Here is a 22,228-nt window from a genome sequence, read left to right as displayed (position 1 = left end):
TGTTTTAATATGTAAGCACTCGGTGATGGAAAGTCTTGGGATTACATCTCCTGGAAGCTTTTCTTATTAATTTGTGTTTTATCATTTTTAGAGGAAAGGTAGACAGTTACAGTACTTAATGTTATTGGGGGAAATGTCTGGATCAGGGAGAAATTGTGAAGCTGTGTAAAATGTTTTTTTTTAAAATGATTTTTCCTGTCAAAGAACGCTAACATATTTGTAAGTTTTTTCTGAATGGCCTCCTTTCACTAGGTAACCTCTTTATGTCCTTACGTAGCATTACTGAAAGTAGTTTTTTTTAACTACATGAAAATAATTTTTCCATCTCTTTTGCAAGGTTTGAAGTCAAAATATCTTAACCTGTAGATTGTTCATTCATATTTTCAAAATCAGGACAAATATACATACAGCACTACAAAGATGGTTATCAGTTTCGTAACCTGATTGACAAAGTATTTTAAATGCTATAAAAAAAACAGAAACGGCACTAATAGTTTAACTTGAGCTGACTTTGTACATTCATCTTTGTAATACAGGAGAAGTACTTTGAATGGTGTAATTTTCTTGCTTTTCCTTCTGACTCCTCCCCATGGAAGGCATCACACCAGTGCAGAAATCCAATTACATTTATATGTATGAACTGAGCTTGAAATTCCCTCTGGCTCAGTTATACATACTTATAGTAGCTTATTAAGTGGACTGTGAAAATTCCCATTTATAGCACTGCCCCAAAAGAAGAATGCATTTGTAGTGTCCATTATTTAAAGTGTGTAATTAGGATGTTAAAACTTTTTACCTGTGCAAAGATGCTAAACCTATTCAAGCTAAGTTTATGTTTTAGAAAGGCTTTATGTATTTCATATACTTAATAAGCTGCACAACAATATCAAACGCATTTTAGCATGAACAGTAACAGTATGTTACATTTTTTGTTCAATTTGCAGTATTCATGTTGTTGAAAAGGCTTAGGGCAGTAATGAGAGTTCTAAGACCTTGAAGGGTACAGAGTGACATTTTGGATCTTGATGGTTAAGAATACGTGATCGTTAAAAATTTAGACTCATTTGCATTTTAAATGGATGGTGAAAGACTGAGAACCCCTGGTGGTAGTAATTTAGTTGTTTTTCTTTTGATCTGATCATGAAAATATTTGCTTATTTAGATGGTGGCACAAACAGCACAGTAGCTTCTAAAGGTCAAGAGGGAAGAAAGACTTGTCATTTAAAGCGAGAGACCTCACATGGACATACCTAATTGCCCGCTGGGTTCTTGTCGGTCACTCTTTTAAAATTCATAAGAAACAAAGAAATTAATTATCCTTTACAATAATGAGCTGTACCTCTGTTGGCAAACATTCAATTAACTTTTTAGTGTTTGTAGTTTAATGTGGTGTATGACCAACCAGCCATGGCAAACAGGTTTTTTTTAAAACAGTGCCAAAAGGAATGAGTTGCTTAGAGTTAAAGTTTTCTTTAAGGCCAGCTATAAAGGCTGTTAATTGACGTCTTTCCCATGATATCACCGCCCAAAAGCACGACGGATTTGACATGCTAGGTGTTTTATTTTTGTTTGTAGCTTTTACCTGCTGTTTTAATTTCCATCTTTTCGTTGCAGGTATACCCTTTAAAATAGCCGTTGAAACCACAACAAAGTAGTTTTCTACATTGCTCAAAAAGCAGCATATTTTTCAAGCAGGCATGCTACATTAAATTTGTGATAGTTCAAACAGATTATCACTATTTTAATCACGTAATCAAATACAACACATCATTGGTTTCTGCAACTTTAAAAGCCCGTCGTATAGCAGATGCAAGGTATTCTTTCAATATTTGATTGAAGTAAGGTCATTAACATTTTTTAAGCAATGGTTTGATCTTTGACTTGAAAACAGTCTTCAGCATACGCTAAATACCATGAAACAAGTGTTTGATGCATAACAGTAAGTGCCGTCAAAAACTGATGACTACAATCTTTTTAATTTAATTAAATACATTTTTTTTTCTTGGCTGGATGAAAATCTTTTAAAATATAATTTTAGTTCCATGTTAATTGGAATTGAATTCAGTGTTTAAAACCAAAAAGTCTGTTTAAAAGTAGTAAAGGAATTTCATGTAGCTATATAGGCATTATAATGATTTACAATATTTTTGAGGTACAGCAAGGTTTTAAAAAGTCTTGTGATATCTCTCTTTTTGTTCTGCTTTTGCATAGAAATGTAATATAATCGCTTCTCGCAAAAACTGTTTTTCCAAAAGCCACATTAGTGGCTTTAATAATTAGCCTGATGGTTCTAGGATAGGGCATAAAGTGTCTATAACAGAGATTAATTAGGCCAAAAAAAATGACTTGCTTTTTTTGTTTGTTGGAGATATTGCATTTCAGCACTTTTTGGGGAGTTTTATCAGAAACATAGAATATTATCAGAGTAGCACCAGAGAATGTGAAGGTTGGTCTGCTGAATACAAATAACTCATTGAGACTGTGGTTCTGCCTCATAGAATCAGTCCTGGTGGAAATGCTTTGATAAATGCACTGATAAATGTGGAGAAGCAGAGAACTCAAATGTAAGAGCCTGTCAACAACTGAGGAAGTGTCCAGTTAGAGGAAATTTCATTGCCTGGTCGGACACAATGAAATTAAGTACAGTTTGCTGAAGTGAAATCGGATTGAGCAGGATTGAAAATGCTCTTGGGAGCTGGTGGCGATCAGTTTACACTGCATTCTCTGAAGTGACAGAGGGATTAATAGCTTAGAAAAAAATGTCTGTACTTACGCATTACGGTATTGATTTTTATTTTAATATTTTTTTAATGATGTGGGTGTGTTGAGATACACTTAGATAAATCTGCACTTACAGAATTAAAGGTTATGTTAAAAATATCGTGGAACCTAAGAGCAATTACGGATGATCTGAGGGCAGTCAGCCCATCTAAGTCGTTTTGGTACTTAGTGGCTAATTGATCCAAGGATCTCATCTAGCCGTTTCTTGCAAGAAACGATAAGGGTATCAGATTCAATAACATCTAGGTAGCTTGTTCTATACTCCCACAACCTTTTGCGTAAAGAGGTACTCCCTGTTCTTGGTTTTAAGTGCATAGAAGCAATAGCATTCATTCTCTGTTGTTTTTAAAGTGGTTGGCATTACTACTCGTCAGTATAGGTTTTTAATCAGACCCTAAGAGTTGAATTGGTCACCCTGGTGTAATTTGATGACAAAGCTGTTATTTACTTGTCACTTTGAGTAATTTGCACTTACTTGACCAGGTGCAACATCTAAATATCTTTGAGACAGTATTTCCAAACAAACTCAGAAAATGAAAAGCACCTTTGTTTCATGCTGGTGGCTTTGATTCAAAATATGAATTGGGGCTTTTGCAGATTTGGACAAAAAAAATAATAAACTAAATAAACTTGGCTCAAATGTTTGGTAAAGTGTGCAGTCATGTCATATTAAAAGGATTATGAATTTGAGCATGATTGTTAAAACTTTAAAGATATGGGAATTTATGCTTCCTATTTGAGAAATGCATTGTTTAAAATTAAGAATTATAAAATGATAAAGGAATATACAGGCAACTAAAATGGACTTATTTATCATTGTTGGCTGTTGTTTACTCTTAATTATTAGATTAAGAGTCCAGATAATTGGATTGCGGAGTAAAGGAGTACCCCAAAAACATTTACTGTTATGTTTGCAACACAGATCTTGCAATTTAACCCGAGTAGTGCAATAGTAACATACAAGAAAAAGTAATTTTATATGCAGTCATATATTATCATGTCTGTGTAGTTCACTTTGAAAATTTAAAATTGGAAATATTCGATGTAGATATGATCTCCAGAGCAAACAAAAAACCTAATCGGCAGTTGATCGTGGGATGAGAGCTGCTAAATAATGCTTAGGTTATAATTCAGTATATTTTTGTTGCTAAAGCTGCAACAAAGGTCATTGCCAGAAAAATGTACACATAAATCCATTATCGGAATGTGTGGAGCTGTACTACTTTTTAAAATCTTTAAAAAAAGAAGGTGTTTTCCTTACAAAATCATAGATGTTTTTACTCGATAAGCATTCTGGCTACATGTCCTCCTATTGTTATGCCACATTTAGGAAGAATGAGAGAAGCTGACCAGTGGTTTACAGTTCCATAAAAGTAAATATTGTGCACCTGTTTCAATTTTGTGCCATGTTCTTCTGTTTTTTGAAGAACAGTTTCTTAGCCATGAAAATAGACCTACCCTTCAAATTCTGTTTCCTTTCCCATACTAAGTCAATTGGTAAAAACCTGTATTGCTTTATTATGTGTCTTCCATTTTTTATGTTGTTTTTTTTTTAATGGGCCAACAGTTAATCAGATTTTATGTTATGGTGTTTAGTTGGATGGATATTTTGCTGCACAATAAAGGGTTTCATATTGCCATACCGAATTAGTCAATTTTTCTGTACAGCTGCAGGAGATGTTACTTAATTTCTTCACTGATGTTTTACTGTTTTTATTTAATAAAATGCAACAATACTTGGCAGACAAAAGTGTTTTTGAACATTTGAAGAACAGTGGGAAATAGTGTTGTGGTTTACACAGAATGCGAAGTTTATTTGAGAAAAATGAACTTGGGCAATTAGTGAATAGGAGCGTGGTTGTGTCTGTGCATCGAGGACTAAAATATAATCATATTAGCCTAATCACTGAATTAACCTTAGGAATAGACAGGTTTTGAGTTATCTACGGAGACTTTGTTTTTACCTTTCAGAGACAGATGTAAAAACAGATGATGTGGTGTGTTTCAGAAAGCATCATCATTTGTTTAATACATATAAGTTCAAATATCAGGTCTTTTGTTTTCAGTATTCTGTAAATGACATGATATCAGAACAAATTTAAATAATAATTTTGTATGAGGTATTTATTATGAGAAATGTCTTACTTTTTTTTTTATTTATTTTTTATTTTTTGTAGAAGTAAGAAATTGCCAAAAGGCGGGTTGTATTCCAATGGTGTTTTGATGTGTTTGGGTTGCTAGATGTCAGTTCACATGAACACAGTTAATCACACCCTTCATAAAACCATCTCACACAGACCTGGGTGCTGCTGATGTTATCAGAGCCTTTTCATTTACAATTCTAAATGTGCTTTGCCATTTTCCTTTACAGGTCAGTGAGGGAGAGAGTGTAGTAAGTGTGTATATTTTATACACATTTCACTTGTTAAGCCCTTCAGTTGCTCTGCATTCAGAAACATTTCTAGTAGAACTATTTTATTATTGCATTTCTGCTTTATTTTGAAGCAATTGTTTTGTTACTAATCTACCTGGTCACAGAGTAAATGGCTAGAATAGCATTTTTGTCTCTCCATTAATCATTGATATTACAGTAATTGTGAATTTCTAGGTTTTGAGTTAAATAAAACATTTCAATAAATAAGAATCATTCAGATATCAACTAAATTGTTTAGGAACTGTTTTTGATCTCCAGTTTATCCTAAACAAATCATATGTCTTTCTCCAGTTGGGAGAGAAAGATAAAAATTGAAAAAAAAATCCATTTTGAAGAATGTCACAGTTTTCTTTGTTTCTTTTTTTCCCCCTTCCTTTATATGCTTGGCACAATTATGTTATTGTGTAGAATATTTGACTGGCAAATTTCTGCAAAATTATTCTTTGCACATTCCTTTAACTGCAGAACACTGCTTGGAAATCCACTGCCCTGTATTCCATCTACGCTGTGTAGATTGGGGATTAGGTTTGTTGCTCTTATCTCGATTCTCTTTCTAAAGCTTCAGTATAGTTTATTGAGGGTTGGTTTTTACAAGTGCACTGAACAACCTAAACACAATTTTTGCAGATTTGTACTCAACCGCTTGTGGTGTGTACCGAACACATAATGTTCTTTTTGTTTCTCCGCTATCTAACTCCTGTCAGTTGACTATATGGATAAATTGTTCCTGTTTTCTTTTGTCGTTAACCCTTAAATACAAACTAGAAATGTAGCAAAGCATAAATATTGAAAGATGCTTGCAAGCTTTTTGACCCCCTTTATTACTTTGGAAGTTGCACTTATCTGGGTGTTCAAATTTGTGAGGTTCTTAAAGGGGAACTGCAGTCCTAGTTTCTCAGACCAGTAATTAAATCTTGAAAACAAAAATAAATTAACGGTGTGGCAACATTTTACAAGTTCTTAATCAAGCACAAAATCGTGAACTTTGTGAAAGTTCTGTATGGTCGCCATGTTGTCCCAAACTGTTGGTCTCGCCATGGGTGAGAGCGCGAATTCGCGGGAATTGTGTCATAAAACTGGCCCTTCCCGCTCGCTAGTCACTGTAATGTAATGTAACGCGATGTGTGAGTGAATATGTACAGGCTGTGCAGCAGACATTTCACCGCAGAATTGTTCCAAAGTGAATCTGCATGCAGAGTGGCGTTTGTCGGCCCAAAGTCAATATGTTGAATTCAATTCAATTGCAATAATTCAAATCAGCAGTCTAGTTAAAGTATCTAATAATCGTTTTGAATTTTTTTGAAATATTGTTATTGTGGGATAGGACATGACATTTTCTCTGCTTTGGTGATTACATGATTATGAAGCCTGACAGTCTGTAATATGAAATACATTTTCATTTCAGATACTGAACCAAAACTTCTCCTCAAACCAGGTGTCATTTCTTTTTGCCTGTAAAAAGCAACCGCTGAAATAATGTGATAATGGAAAAAAGGAAAAAAAATGTCTTAGTGATTTAAGTGATGGCTTTTATCATAATTAAGTTTAAGACCACTGTTAAGATGTGCGTTGAAAGTTATGCATTAAATGGTTTTATGACTGAGAGCATGCCTGCTTGTTTACAGTGTAATAGGGCCTTTTCACTCACTGAAGGTTTTGTTGCCTCCTTCTGAATAGCTGACAATGATGGCAATATAGCACTGCGCATACCTGGAAATTTCTTCTATTTTGTGATGTAAATTAAAGGTTTTACACATGACTGTGTACGTTTTACTTTCATTGTGGTTTGAAATGGACTCCAGCTGCAGATCCTTTCTAACCCCGAAATATAAAAATAGCTTTGGAGTTCCCCTTTATCAGTGGTCCTTTACTAGTATTTGGTTCAGTTTTGTACTATTTGTGACATATAGTCTCTGAAGTGGTCATTTAACCATACCATAATGGTCACAGCCTGTACTAGTCATCTCTTGGCATTTGTTGAGCATCTAAAAAAAAACTCTTCAGTCCCATGAAAAAGCTCTAGATTCTTCTTATGATGGTTTGGTTGATTCTAAATTCATGTCCATCATGTGCTTGAGAACGCTCTAACTCGGGACCCATGCCATTTTATCTTCATGTTAAGGAAATTGAAATACACATTAAGGAAACTCAAAAACAGTTCTTCAAGTGACATTCTCTTTAAAATGTTGTGTGATTATCAAATTGAGTATATTTAGGACAAATGTAGTCGTTCTGTTTCTTCGTGGTATACACCTATCTGTCACAGCCAGAGTGCTTATTTTCTTCACTGAGCCCGTAAAGATTTGAAAAGACCATTAACCATATATTTTATTTTATATATATAGGCTAATAGGTAAAGGTACCTACATTAAATTAAATTTGCATGCAGGTTTTATTCTCTTAAATGACTCGCTGTTTTACTAGGTGGTATTTTGTAACCTTGCTGAAGATGAACTTTCCCATATTGAAAGATTGGGAGATTTCATTGACATTGGTAAGGCTTGTAGCACACTGGGTCTCAAACTGTGGTCAAGATAATGCTGTTTGTTATTGATTGCCATTGAAAGTAACAAACCATATCTGAAGTAGGCATTAATGGTGCTCCACAGCATTATGCTGCTGCCACCAACATAGTGTATTTCCTAACACAGACCTGAGAGAACGGTTTGTGTTGTGTCTCCTTTTCTGTTGATATGTTCTAACATTGTCAAATAGTCTCAAATGAGATCATGAATCACCAGAAAACAAACATCATTTGCACTGATCTAAGGGTTTGATGTCTACATTGATGCAGAAGCTGCTGTCTTTAAGATAGGATCGTTGAGTCATGGCCTTTCCATTGCAGAAGTGCCTGTCTATAATTAAGATTAAGGACCATTTCCAGTTGTGTTAGTATCTGGTACCGTAAGTGAATGTCAATCAGCGATAATTTTAGAGGCTAACTGATAGAAATGAAATCTACTGGTCAGTCTGATTGAATGGCAAAATGTCTGTGAGAGGGAAGTAGGAATTTTGACTGTCGCTGATTGAGGAAGCCTATATTACAGTGCAGCTACTAAAAAAATAGCATATGTAGACATTGGGATTTTGTGGTTTTACCTGAATGATCCTGGTTTCTTCTCCTTGATTACTCCTTATTATCTACATGTTAGGATATCCTACGGGTAACATAAATTCAAATGCAGTGCATGTGGAACTGATGTGGCAACATTTAATCTTTTTAGCTTGCTAGTTGCATTGTATGCTGTAAGGATGTTCTTTTTGAAACATTAATATAGACATTGGATTCAAACTTGGAACGGTTTATCTAATTGTATAAGTTCTGTATTTACAGTTCCATCAATCTCAGAAGCCTAGGAAGGTTTATCAGTATTTTCTTTACAAATAGAAAACTGGTTCTCTATATTTTTACTTATTTAGTTTGCTATCAGAATCAAAGCAGCTTTATCTGATCAAATCAGCTTCATGTATTTTTAGATTATTTTACTACTTAAAACAGTAATATTACTTAATAATATTTTGAAAAGCTAACATAAAATATAAATACTTTATTTAAAAAACGGGTACTTTACCCAAATTAAAAAAAACTCACCCAGAAATCAGGACACCCGAGAATAAGTAAACAAATGAGGGACTGATCTGACAGGTCTCTTTCCTGGCATCAAACATTGAGTGCAGTGACCATGTTTTGGCTACACCTGTAATGAAGCCACGTTGTTTTTGGTGTTACAATTATGAAAGAATCCCCTTTCTTGGAATTCTTACTATTGGAATGGAGATTTGCTTATTTACCTCTGCAGGCAAGACCTAAGTGTATTTAATACATGTATGTTTGTGGTTTCTTTAACCTAATGTAGGTTTTGCATACTCCTATCTTTTTAATACAAAATGACTAAATCCAGTCATGCTGTACTTTCATGGTCCTGGTCAGTTAAATATTTGAACAGGGGGTTATATAAAGCTATATGTGGATGCAGAAAACATATTTCACTATCTATTGAAAACCGTTAATAGAAAATATGAAGTTCATAAATGAAAGCATGCCCGGCAATTTTTAAAGTTGTTATTTTTTCTTCTTTAAACCGAGTGTGTGATGGTGTATGAAACTCTGACAGTGGATATGCGTTTGAAGGCAGGCTGTGTTTTCTGTCGTCCCTGGCGAAATGTAGCGCCCAGTCAGCGGTTTTCCTGGCAGCAAGGCTGCGGTAGTGGAGCTGGGGTCAAGTGATGGTGGCTGGGTGGATCCTGATTGCCATTCCAGCATGCCGGTTGGCAGCCTTGCCCGAGCCTGTTCCCTCTCCTTCCCTGAGCCTCACCCTCATTGAGATTAAACTGTTACTGATTGCGATTAAAACTGGTGAACTCGTTTGCCGCTTATGAGTTCAGACATCACCTTTTGCACATTAATGCAGAAGCACGCATCTCTCGCCACGCGTGGTGTTGCACTTTTTGTCATTTTGTTTCCAGGAGATCACGAGGACTGGAGAAAGCAGGTGTGAGCTCTTACATTTTCTGCAGGCATATCGCATCCTGTCAGTAATGTACCCCAACGTGAATCCATTAGCATTGAATAATTAATAATTAGCCTTTAGTTTAAAATATGTTCTGTTCCTGAAGGGTTTAGGACTTCTAAATGCAATAGTAAAACTTGCAAGGTAAATTTTCTTTTGCAAGCTGTCTTACACCTGACTTGTGCCTCGTGTCCTGTTCTGTTTTATGACAAGGCAGACTTCCCAGGCTGAGACTGCCCCTACTTTGACCCTGTGCCTTGTAAATTTATCTAATAACCATAAATTAAGGGATTTCCTGACCTCAAAACAGTGGTTAGGGTAGACTTTAATAGCACACTTGCCTATTGAGTTTGTAAACAAAGAGAAGAAGTTTTTTTTTCTGTCATATTGGATTTGTTCCGTTTCAGTTCTGTAGGTTTTCCTTTAAGAAATCTGTTCATTACTCATCAGTACCCTGGGACTTATTTTGTTATCGTAATCATTAGGAAAGTTGGACATATAGAAGTCGGAGGGACTGGTTTTAAAACCGAGATGTTTGCATAACACGGTGAGAGGTCACAGCTAAGTTCTGAGGAAACTTAAAGATTTCTCTCTGGGAATTTTCTTTTGTAGTATATCCAGTTGCAAAGCTCTTTAGCGTGAGCAGCTTTCATGCACAATGTTTTATTTATAATTCCTCAGTGCAGTGCATTTATTTTAGTTTTGTTAGCATTCATCATTTTACATGTTGTGTTGTCTTTTTTGTTTACTGTTTTTATGTGAAAACACTTGTAACTTTACTGTATTAAATACAGTAACTTGCTGGTAACAATGTATGAGAGCAGTGGTCATATACAGTATAGATCCAAGATAAAATAGATTACCTTACTGATGTTGCATTATTTTAGTTTAGTGAAATAAAGTTAGGAGGTTCAGGTAAAATGTATTCTAATTATTTTTGCCATCTCAGTGCTCTCACTTGGTATTATTTAACTTTTCACAAGTCCAAAGACACATGCTAATATTTCAATGAATATCTTACTTTCATGTCACAGGTATAAAATGCATCTCGCTGGTTTACTTTTCCCTTGAGTTGCAAATCGCTGTTCCTTTGGACAAATGTAATATTGTTGCATACATAAGTCATTAAATGTCATAACCTCGTTAGAAAACTCACCAATAAATATTTACACACAAAGATCACTTCATCACATCCAGATGAGTTCTTTTCTACTGAAAACAGAAATGGAAATTAAACTTTTCCCTCTTTAACCTTGCTGCTCTTCAAGACTGTTGTTGAAAATTGAATTTAAAAAATGCCTTTTATATATAAGCATCCGGAATGTGGGCTGTGTTGATACAGTGTAAGGTATTTCATAACGTGGGTTTATATGCAAGTAGGTTGTTATTTGTAGCTCAGTACTATTCTTTAGTTCTTGTTTTGTTTTCTGTCTCAACATTTGTTTAAAAAATTAAGTAATGGGATGGAATATATTACATTATTTTTCATCCATCCCAGATGCTTGTTTGTATGTTTGGATTATGTTTATAGGTGTCTGGTATAACATTTTGGATATTCTTTTATTAATCTATCCTGATCAAATTTTTAGTTTAAGTTTAACCTCATAGAAAAATAATTTAAAATAATAAATAAAACTCCCCCCAAAAAAACCTTTTTCATCGAGATTTTTGGGGACTTTTATCAGAAACAACATTTACTCTGGTTTTACTATTTAGTTTCGTTTTTATCTGTTACAGTAAATGTTGAGAAAGGGCAGTAGTTCACTGTGTGCTGATGGATGCCTTCACCAATTCAAGCCATGCACTTTGGTACATAGTGTAACGCAGGCATAGAGGTTCCTGTTTTTATCCAATTTTAATGTCTTAAATTTTATTTTGTTTACCCATATTTGCAATCGAGAATGAAAGTATTTCAAGCAAATCCAAAGAAGTACAGTTTGTAGTTTCAAACATTCACTAGTAGTTCTTGATTTTTTTTTCTGACAACATCAGTTTTAAACTAAAGTACAAAAGGGTAAGGTGGTATCTATCACTTCGGTATAAAAAAGAAAGGTTTATTATTCTCCTAATGGATATGTAAGGGCAGGCAGGTTTTATACATGTTTGGCATCCCACCAATCTCTTTAATTCACGCTTGCAGAACAGTATCACAAAGCAAATCAGATTTGTTTGGTGATATTGGACAGGCAATGCCTGAGCATACTTATAAATCACTTTGTGATAATTAACAGTAGCTTATACACTTGTAGCACAAATATACATTAATTAATGCCTGGAGAAAGAAAAAGTATTTTGTAAAGATATTTTGTCAGCTTTATCTTTAGAAGTCATAATTCTAAAAAGCATTAATACAAGTTTAATTATACATTGGTTTAATTGCATCCTTCTGTATGTAAATATTATGGAGTGTGGTAGCTCTATCTGTCAGTGAGGAGAAGGGAGAAAGCACAGACGTCAGTTAATGTGCTTTCCATGGAGGGGCCATTGGAAAAAGTTTCCATCACAGCACAGGAATTTGGAGCACTTGACCGTAATTTGTAAAGCAACAGTGGTCCGTAATTGTTGGGACGAGCACAACATAATAGCTTCCGATTTTCAGAAGGAAGCAAAATGTTTTAATATTAAGAGGTTGATTCTTTATGTTGATATAAAATTTGTGGCTATGTTGTTTATAGCTCTAATAACTTAAAGTGGGTTTCCTGGATCTGCGTCAAGGAACTTAAATGTAAGTCTAAATTGCAGTTTTTATTTGACTTGGATTTGGTTTCCCAAATTTTAGCAGAAATATATAAAATATTAAAACAGAAATATTAATGATCATGAAATGGTTTCTGCCAAAGGATTATTCTTCACATTGAAGTACAGTGTCTGAATTGTGCAATGTCTGTGCCTTTGAAAAGTACAAATACAATAGCACCCTGTGGCCGGTTTTTGTCATAAAAACAGAATGTGTTGCCTTCTTAGAGTGATTCAGCCAGTGTAAAGTGATACTTTCAATGTTGTTCCAAATTTCAGGAGGAAAAAAAAGATTTTGTTAACAGATTTCTATTATAATCCATGAATACCTGAAATTAAATGGGGGAAAAATACATAACCTACCCAGAGTCTCAGTAAGGGACTGTTTTGAACAGCAAAATGTTTTAGGACTTGTAGGGAACTGGAAAGCTTAATGCCTGTGCTCTGGATTTTCTACAGGTAAGCTTGATCCTTCTTAAAAAGGAGCATTTCCTTAACAGAAACCTTTTTTTTGTTTTAGACAACACTCTCTTAAGTGTAAGACATTACCACAAAATAGCCAGAGAAGGAAACTGAAAAATAAAATCATAAGGAGTTTCTGTTAAAGCATCTAATACACACACACATGATAAGGCATACTAGTAGAACTGCTGTTGAAGAGGTTGAACTTTTAACCCCTTTCTCATGGGGCGTTTCCATGATGCCGTGATGCTGTCTGAATGTAAGTCTTTTACTTCCTTCAGAACTTTGTGCCCCACCATGCATTTTAGCTCATGTAGGATATCTCTTTGCTGCCTTCCATTCATGTTCAGCTGTTTCTTTCTCATGGGAAGGGCAGACTCCAGGCGCCAGTCTGTTTGGGCTGCAGCAGTCCTGCACTAACAGCACACAAGGAACACGTCCCAAGCAGATAAAAGCAGCAATGCAGTGCAAATTAAGCATATTGTTATATCGCTTACAATTGAGGAAAAATGCACTTACCTTTTGTATTTGGTATGTGAATCCCACATGAGGGTATGGGTAGCTTTCAGATATTGCCAGTCTAGCCTATGTTTACTGAAAGGTGAGGAGTTCAAACGGTTCCTACATTTTACAGATCAGGTAGGTACAGCCTAGAGGGTTCAAACATTGGCTGCTTCATGACCCATAAAGCCAAAAGCCTCAATTCCAGCTTTCACATATAAGCTGGGTGAAATACTTATAGTTTGTAGCTCAAGTTTAAGCTTGAAAGAATAGTTTCAAATAAAGTAGTGGCAATTAAAAGCTATATGGTAGGGTGTGATTGCAAGCACTTGGCAGGTACTTTAGGGCACTGGTTCCAAATGTTTTCTAGTCAATTAGTGCCTAATAAAGCTGTCACCAAGAACACATTAACCCTCCCTACATCTTCTTAAGTGAAAGAAGTGTTGGCCTGTAGAAAGATTGTGTTGCATGTAAAGCAGAAAAAAATGACACTGTTTATGTGAACTGGAATTGTTATTCTTGTCTGCCCTTTTGCCAGAGTCTACTTGATGGGGCGCTCTATAACAGAAATATTTAGAATAGAGAGTAAACTCCTAATTTTTTATTTCACATAATTAAAAACAGTCTTTTTAAATGTCCATAAAAATGTCCATATGATAATCATAGTCGGTGAAGTTTTGGGGACTAACAAAAAACAAACTGAATAAATAACATAACATTCACCGGATCACTGGGCCTCTTAACCTGGCAGACACTCATGGGAGGGTCAGAAGTCATGACCTGTTGATCGGAGGAGCCTGTCCGTTTAGCGATCAGCCTCAGTCTGTAGTCTGGTGTGGTATGGGAATTGAAAAGCTCCCATATCTTGATTGGCCAAGGGTGGAAATTGGCTTTAAACTTCTGACCATAATGTTCAAATATTACTGCTTAAAGTTTAAAGAAGCTGACCTGATTGCTACCATATCTCCACCAGTATCCTCTATGCCATTGTGATAAAGTACAGATGTAAGATGTACTTTTTTAGAGTGTAATAATGGGTATTGCCATAAAAGGTAGTTTATTTTAAATATTAGTGTCCATAAGGTGTAAGATTAATTTAATGTACTTCAATGCTGAACCTTTAAATATTGATCATTTCTGTAATTGAAGTCATATGGAAAATATCGTTTTATCTTTTCATTTTTGAATTATTTTGTGTGTAAAGCGGTAGGTTAATACTTCATTCTGTTGCGACAGGCTGTGGCACCTTTAAGCATCGGTTCACTGCTTTCCAGTGATGCATCGACATAACTTGTGAGAAATGTGGTTGTTCAGCATTTTTCTCAACTGTATATTACGGTTTAACACCAGTTGTTCATGGCAAAAGGTATGATAGATCATTTCTAAATATGTATTTACAAGAACCTTAAGGTCTTGAGCACTTTTACGTGACAGAAGCTCGTGATTACCAGGTGTTAGCATTTCAAGCATTGCTTCAGCTATTCAGTAAACAAAGACAACCTGTATGTTTCTTTGGCACTGTTGGAGAAATTCTTAAATCGCATCATTGTGTGTATGAGTGCACTAAAATATGAAGTTGTATTGCCAAACGTGTTGCCGGTCTTACATTCCTTTTTAAATTACAATGAATGTCTTTTCTAAATAAATTGTATTGCAATTTTAAATGTAAATTCAGGGCACACCTTTTGTATTTATAACAATGATTGCCCTTTGCTAGACCAGCACATCTCATTATTTACTTTCACAAGGTTATGTTATCTAGTGCTTAATCTGCAAATCATTGCAGTACCTAGTACCTGAAACGTGCAGATTGTGCTTTTGATTTAAACTAACATCACTGCTAGCTGCATGGTTGTTTGAGTGATCCAGTAAAGTACAAAGTACGATATACTTATAGCAAGACTTTATCTTGTTTATTTGATGGAATTTTCAAGCGCAAACATTTTTTCTCAGAAATCTACTAGATAAAATCACAACTAATTGCATGAGATAGTCGTTATTATTTCCATTAAACACAATATAGTCTTTTTGTGTTGCAGAGGCTCTGTCTTAAAATCTTTTAGGCCTTTGAAGTTTAGATGAAACATTTAATTTCTTCAGAAAACGTAGTGGCTTACAAATAAGAACCTGGTAACAATTGAAATGCAATAAAATAGTTTTCCCCTGATGTGGCCAGTTAATGATTTTTTTCTTTATATTTTTTTTCCTTCTGGGGTCAGAGCTAGAATGCCTCTACTGCTAATGCTGTCAGGTTTTTTAAAACCTTAAATTCAGTTGACCTTTGAGTTGAACCCATCACGAATGTTAACATTTTCTTGACACAGTTTGAAGGAGGGCCAAGCAGTCTAGGCTATTTTACTGGCGTTGCGTTTGAGGGATTTTGAGACTCCCTGGGTAATTCTTTCTGAGCCAATGTAGCCTGAACGGCATTTTATTTTAAGGCATGTAGGGTTCATTGGCAATGCTTAAGTGGTTCTTTTAAACTGTAATTGCTGAAAGACATAATTGTTCAAGACTTTGAAGTAAAAGTTAATTTGTTATGAATCTACCATAAAGTGTACAGCTTTGAAGAGAGCCAGCATTTCAGAAAGGGAAGATGTATAGATATAGTCTCGCTACTTTAGGATTATGTTAAAACAGTTTTTGGAAATATTTTGTTATATAAAACAAATGCATTTAAAATGTATGACAATGAAGTGAATTTGCACTTTTTGTCATATAAATGTGAAAAGAGGTTTTTTTCTCACAGGTTGTATCCACCTATTTTACAGGAAATTAAAAGTGATAGTGTTGTCATTCTATAAAGCTCTTTAAGAAGGCACCTTTAAAGGCGCTATATGAAATAGTTTATTTTTTATTAATTATTATTACAAACATGAAATTTTGGAGTATTTATGGGCCAATTTCCATATATTCTACAAGGTTAATATTTTTAGAGATTAAATGAAATTGTTAAAATGTCGCAACCTTTTGCTTAATGAGCTGGAGCAGTGCTCATATACACAATATGACAGATAACCACAACTTAAAAAGGCTTTTCAATAGCCGATGACAAGGGCAGAGGAAGTTAGGTGCTAAGACATGTCACCTGGCTGCAGAGATTCTTTACAGCGAAAACGAGACTCGAATCAGTACATTGTGTCACCACTGCGTCCGTGAATAAAAAAAAAAATCCATCATCGGCCAATGTTTATTGTTTACTGTTCTCAGCCCGGCGCCAGGCCCTGAAAAAACAGAAGCCAAAAAACACTTTGTTTTGGGGGCGGCCGAATTCTGTGGTTTTGTAATCTACACTGATCAAAAGGTATGTTATTACAAACAATGTTGTAAGCGGGTGGCATTTCCCTGTTGAAGGTACACGCATTACAAACCAAGCGCACTAAGATGTGGGCGCTGGATGGTCCCATTTGGGTTTCGGTCTGTTGCAGCTTTTTTGCTTTTACATACCAGCGTCTTGTAGTGGAGCCAGGCTGACCTAGGGTAAATATGCTTATATTTCCCCTGCCATTTGCTGTGCTTCCAGTTACCCCTTTGAGCTTTTCAAATCTAAGTTTGATGTTATGTCTTTCAAATAATAACAAAAGCTGGAGCCAAGGAAGGAGGTCATGTAAAAGTAATGAGTAAAATAAACACTTGAAGCTAGATTATGATACGAGGCACTGCAAAAAAAAAGTATATATTTATATGACATTATAACAGACTGAAATTCAGAGGTGAGTAAATCTGTGGGTCATGTTATTGAACACCAGTTCGCAGTCCAGGCCAGTTGTCCTGTCTGACCGGTTTCTAACTAACTCAGTAATATGTTTTTTTTGTTTTTCTGTCAAATTTTATATATTGATGGAAAACAAATGTACAAATTAAATTAAATAATGGCGCTCCTGTTATATTTATTATTAAAGAACCTTAAACTTTTCAGACGTTTGTCACAATTGCACGTTTTCATTATTACTTATCCGTGAATGTGTTCAGCCTCATTGATGGCAGGATGGGTTAACTCCACGTGATCTTGGAGTTTCAGTTTACAGACATTTTTTATGCAGTCATTTGTGGTTATTTGTAGTTGTGGTCCTTGAAAAAATTAATCTGCGTAGATATAACTTCAGATCTTCAGAGTTTTTTTGACAGGATACAGCATAAGTTGAAATTACCTTGAAACATGGATATTTATGATAACTTATAATTGTAACATTTGTTAAAATTTAGTAATGTGTTAATAATGGTTATGTCTGACTTGACAGAAATAAATGACATTTTTTTCTTAATTTTTGTATTCCTGAGTGCTTCTCTTTGACATTTCTTTTGTATTACAAGTGTGCAGATTTGTAGGAAAAAACATAACTTTTGTGTATTTCTGAATGTTTTGATAATCTAGAAATATATAATTCTGTTGTTTGCATATTAATTAAATTATCCTGGCAATTATGAAATCCGAAAGAGGATGAGTAGAATTTATTTTGTTTTGCTTGGTCCTTTTTTTATAGAAAGGGCAGGATGTGGTGTGTCTCCCATAAATAAATATGAATGAATCATCTTAAATTATATTTTTTATCATAAAATGTAAATAATTACCATGAAAGACTTAAATTGATTTTTCTTTTTGAAAAAAAGTAATAATTGATTTGACATTTCAGACTACTTCAAAGGCATTCTGCCCTCTAGGCTCTGCTGCAAATTACAATATAATGGAGGTTTTGCTATTAACTAGGTGTCAAGTCTGTGCTCTGCTTTTACCACAAAGTATTCCTCTTTCTGTTTGTTAAGGATTAGTATCTGTCTTTTTGTGCTTCTGGTGAATAATAATAAAATGTTGGAAGTACAAAGACTGCTCTGTTCTATCAGTAATGCTAAAGAAAGTTTAAAGCTTTGATTTTCACATTTTAAAGCATTTTTTCCTTGGTTGCTTATGGTGGCACTTCATTAACTGTAACTGCTGAAAGACTTATACCTAAATGTACATCTCAATAATGTTCTTTCTCAGACCATGGGATTGCAAAGAAAATATTTATTTAAGAACAGTTCAGCCTTCTCGGTGAAGTCGGCGTGTCTCTGTTCTGCTTGAAGAGAGGACTGCTAGATAATTATTCTCTCCCAGTCACATCCTGTGACATGAGGGAAATGGGCTTGAAAACATTCATTCATAATAGAGCTACAAAGAGAGCTACAAAACTCTGTATCCTTTAGTTAAACATTTTAACTTTTGTGAGTCATCTAGGCTATGACAAATGAGGAGATTTGGCATTTGTATCACTTTAATTCCAGGATAAAGGACAAAACAGCAGACGTGCTCTTGATGAGAGTTAAGATACATGCTATTCTATAGTTGTTTTTATTTTTCATATTCAAGTGAAAAAAGCATAGCTTTGTCTCAATAGTTAGATGCATTCATTCATGGTAGTGTTTGCCTAAGTGATTTCTGCCATCTGCTTTTCTTTTTTGTTTCTGACATTTTCAGTTTAAATCATTTTACTTGTTTAACAAACACATTTCATGAGTAGCTTGAAATTACTTTTCAAAATTGAATGAGCATAAATCATGTAGTGATCACATGCCTCTTAATGATTTTTTCTTTAAAACTATGAGTACCTTTGATATAATTCCCCCAGATAGTTTTCTTCGTATTCAGCGTTTACAGACACGGCTTTAGAAGGCTTCGTAGAAAATGTAGTGGAATAAGTGAAGTCAGAAATGAATAATAGGAAAATGCATCTCATTTAAAGTGCTTTCATTTGTGGTTGTTGTCAATTTTGAACATTGCACATTAAGATCTCTTCAGGCAGTATAATAACATCTCTAATGAATTTTAGACTAGTTTAAATTCTATGATTTCATTTGAAGGGGCTTATTTTCTGATGGTGAATTTCCATTATCATGTGGTGGGGAGAAACCACAGTGCTCCAAAATTAAATAATTTCTTCTGTGTTTGCTAAGATAAATGTTGTGTAATTAACACATGGTAACATAATTCTAACATAAATTATCGCATCCACATAGAAAACCATAGTGTTTGCAGAACATGTGCTGGAAATTATTACGTAAGTGAATAACGAGCACCAACACCGAGGGCTGATTTTACTAGCAGCAGGTGAGGATTGGTGATGTTGTATACACAAACCTAGTTTTTTATTGATGTTTACAGGATCACTGAACTCTTTGTGAGAACATCCCAAAAAGTACAAGAAGTAGGCCTTCTTATTTTTGTTTTAACTGACAAACATAAATGAACATTTGTTCAGGTGGGTAGCTGCGTCAGCATGCGTAGGCTGCAAAGGAACAAGTAATAGGTTTATTCCATGCTGAAAAAAAGAAGAAAGAAAACACAACGTTTCGGCCATGGAGCCTTCTTCAGGTGTGCATCTGTTGGTGATGTTCTGCACACCTGAAGAAGGCTCCACGGCCGAAACGTTGTGTTTTCTTTCTTCTTTTTTTCAGCATGGAATAAACCTATTACTTGTATAAATAAAACATGACTAATACAAAACTTAATATTAATATTAATGCTGGGTTGTACCTCTGTTTGTTATATAGGGATATTAGGGTGAAAACCTGACATTTAATGCTGTTCTCTTTAGTCTTATGCTTTTTCTATTTCTGATGTCATTTATCACATTTTGTTCTAGGACAAAATTAAAGAGTTGGTGCTGAAAACGTTATATGACAATATTAGTGAACATTTCTTGAAAATATTAAAAAAACTGAATAATAAATGTCAAAAAGCAGAGGCCCTTGGCATTACTATTACATTAAACAAATGCTCTCCACTTTACTTTTGTCAGATGTGCTGGTTTTGCAAATTGCACAGAGGACTGTATTGTATTATTACTGCAAACTCTACACAGCACTGTCACCACCACAGAAACAGAGCACCTTTTGTAACAGCAGTATTACACCATTAATGTGTATCACAAAGAAGCTTATAACTCCATATATACTTGTATGTTCTTAGAAGACTAAAGTATATGGGTGCTGGGTATTGATTCAATTTTTTGGGTTTCATTTTGAGACCAGTGAATAGGCACATGTTTTTCCTGGCTCTGTAAGAGGAATAGAAAAGACTCTTACGAGGCATTGACATTTACAATGGGTGTACAAACTACTGGCCTGCAACTTTTCCAGTCAACACCTTGTTATTGACAAATGTTAATCAACGTAATTAATTCACCTACATCATGTGCATTCAATTAAATATCAGTTCACCTGCTCCAAAAGCACTGCTGTTTCCCTAATATAATTCCTATTATACCTGTGAATTTCTTACAGTTAAAAGTAATAGAAAGCCCTTACAGACTTAAAAGTAATAAGAAGTGAAAATCAAAGGAACGAGAAGGGGTAAATTCCACCCTAAAAAGTTATGAAAAATATATTGAACCTTCTCCAGTAGTTTTCACACAGTTCTGGTAGTATTATGCTCTGCACACGTCTTCCTCCTGCAACACAAAACGGAGGAAGTATTAAATAGAACCTTTATGTATTGAGAAAACGTCAAAAAATCTATTGAATTTTTTTAGCAACTTTCCTTCTCTGTGATGCTTTTGTAGAACTCACGTTGCAATGCATCTCAAATGAAATATGATTCACTTTAGATTTCTTAAAATATTGTGGGGAGTCTGAAAGAAGCTCTCCTGCCATGTTGTTGAAGCCGATACCCTGGCTTCCTTCCATAGAACAGCTGCAACTAAGTGCTAAAACCCAGATGAGACAAGTGGCCTCCTCTCCTTTGTAGCCGTTCTTGGGTTCTTATATTTGTGTAATTTTCGCGTCTATTTTTCTGTTCATTCATTGTACCCGTGTTTAAATAGTGTTGAATCCCACGCTTATTTAAAGCACGGCTTGTATGTTTTCCACCTGTCCCCCACACAATTTATAAGTTCACTCTGAAAAATATGGATTTATAAGAATGTTCTCACATGAAATGTGGTTAACTTTAGAATATTTTTCTATTAGTTTTGTCTTTTCATTAGACTTCAGGCATCATTTATTCCTGGATTGCAGTACTCTTTCCGTGAGTCCTTTACTCTGGTCTTCTTTGCAGCGTTTGTGTCCTTTTCCAATGTAGAACAACTACAGGCATACGATATGTAACAGCAATACACATCAAGAGTCAAATTAAAAGACGAAAAAAATCAGATGGCAGTGGTGCTTTTCTCTTCCTGTGCTCTCCTGCTAGTTCTGTGACTACCTCGATCGTTACCACATGCTACCATTAACTGCCCAACAATACCAGTTTTCAGTGTTCTTTAGTCTTACCACACACTGAGAAGCATGGTGAATTTAACACACTTTGCTAAAAACTCTTTGTGTGTTACATGTCTCCTTGGGAGGTATTTGGTGATGTTATCTGCATTCATTAGCATCCATTAACATTATTCAGTGTATGTAAATGACATATAGTATTTGGTAACTGTTCTGCACTCCGTGTGTTAGGCTAGTATTTTTGCTGTTGGGGAACACTGGAGATGTAAACAAAAAGTGGTTAAGATGCTTTTTATGTGCGAAAGACAACACCAGCATTAACGAAAGAAACCCCAAACGTCTGCAAAAAAAAAAAATCTTGTTGATTACATTTATTGCATCACAATTTTAGTGTAGGAAACAAAGACAATAGAGTGAAATGGCAGCTATGGACTATAAAAGTTGACAATACTAATTATTTTTGTATTAAGTATATGCTGCATAGATTACAGTTTTTATATTTATGAAGCTTTTTTGCATGTCTAAAACAAGACATGATTTGTACATAATACAGTTCAGTTACAGCATGACCTTTGCAGACTTAGGCTTTTCTCGCTGGCCATTCAGCTGC

The 22,228-nt window shown here is 34.9% G+C and overlaps 1 protein-coding gene across 3 annotated transcripts in view; it reads left to right on the top strand.

The window, feature by feature from the left end:
* taf3 (TAF3 RNA polymerase II, TATA box binding protein (TBP)-associated facto) overlaps positions 1-22,228 on the top strand; it is a 77,571-nt gene that overhangs the window by 24,149 nt on the left and 31,194 nt on the right. Inside the window, exon 1 of one of the 3 annotated variants that reach the window (XM_088923123.1) lies at positions 16,868-16,905. The exons of 1 other annotated variant lie outside the window; for it this stretch is intronic. The gene's annotated coding sequence lies outside the window, so the exon portion shown is untranslated. Of the gene's footprint in view, positions 1-16,867; positions 16,906-17,060; positions 17,139-22,228 lie in introns of those variants that run through there. One more of the 3 variants, XM_088923122.1, reaches the window with a different exon arrangement.

This window comes from Atractosteus spatula, chromosome 8 (genome assembly GCF_055471065.1).
Source record: "Atractosteus spatula isolate fAtrSpa1 chromosome 8, fAtrSpa1.hap1, whole genome shotgun sequence".
In the NCBI taxonomy this organism is placed as follows: Eukaryota; Metazoa; Chordata; class Actinopteri; order Semionotiformes; family Lepisosteidae; genus Atractosteus; species Atractosteus spatula.
Note: the sequence above shows the minus strand (reverse complement) of the source record. Positions and strands in the feature narration are given on the sequence as shown.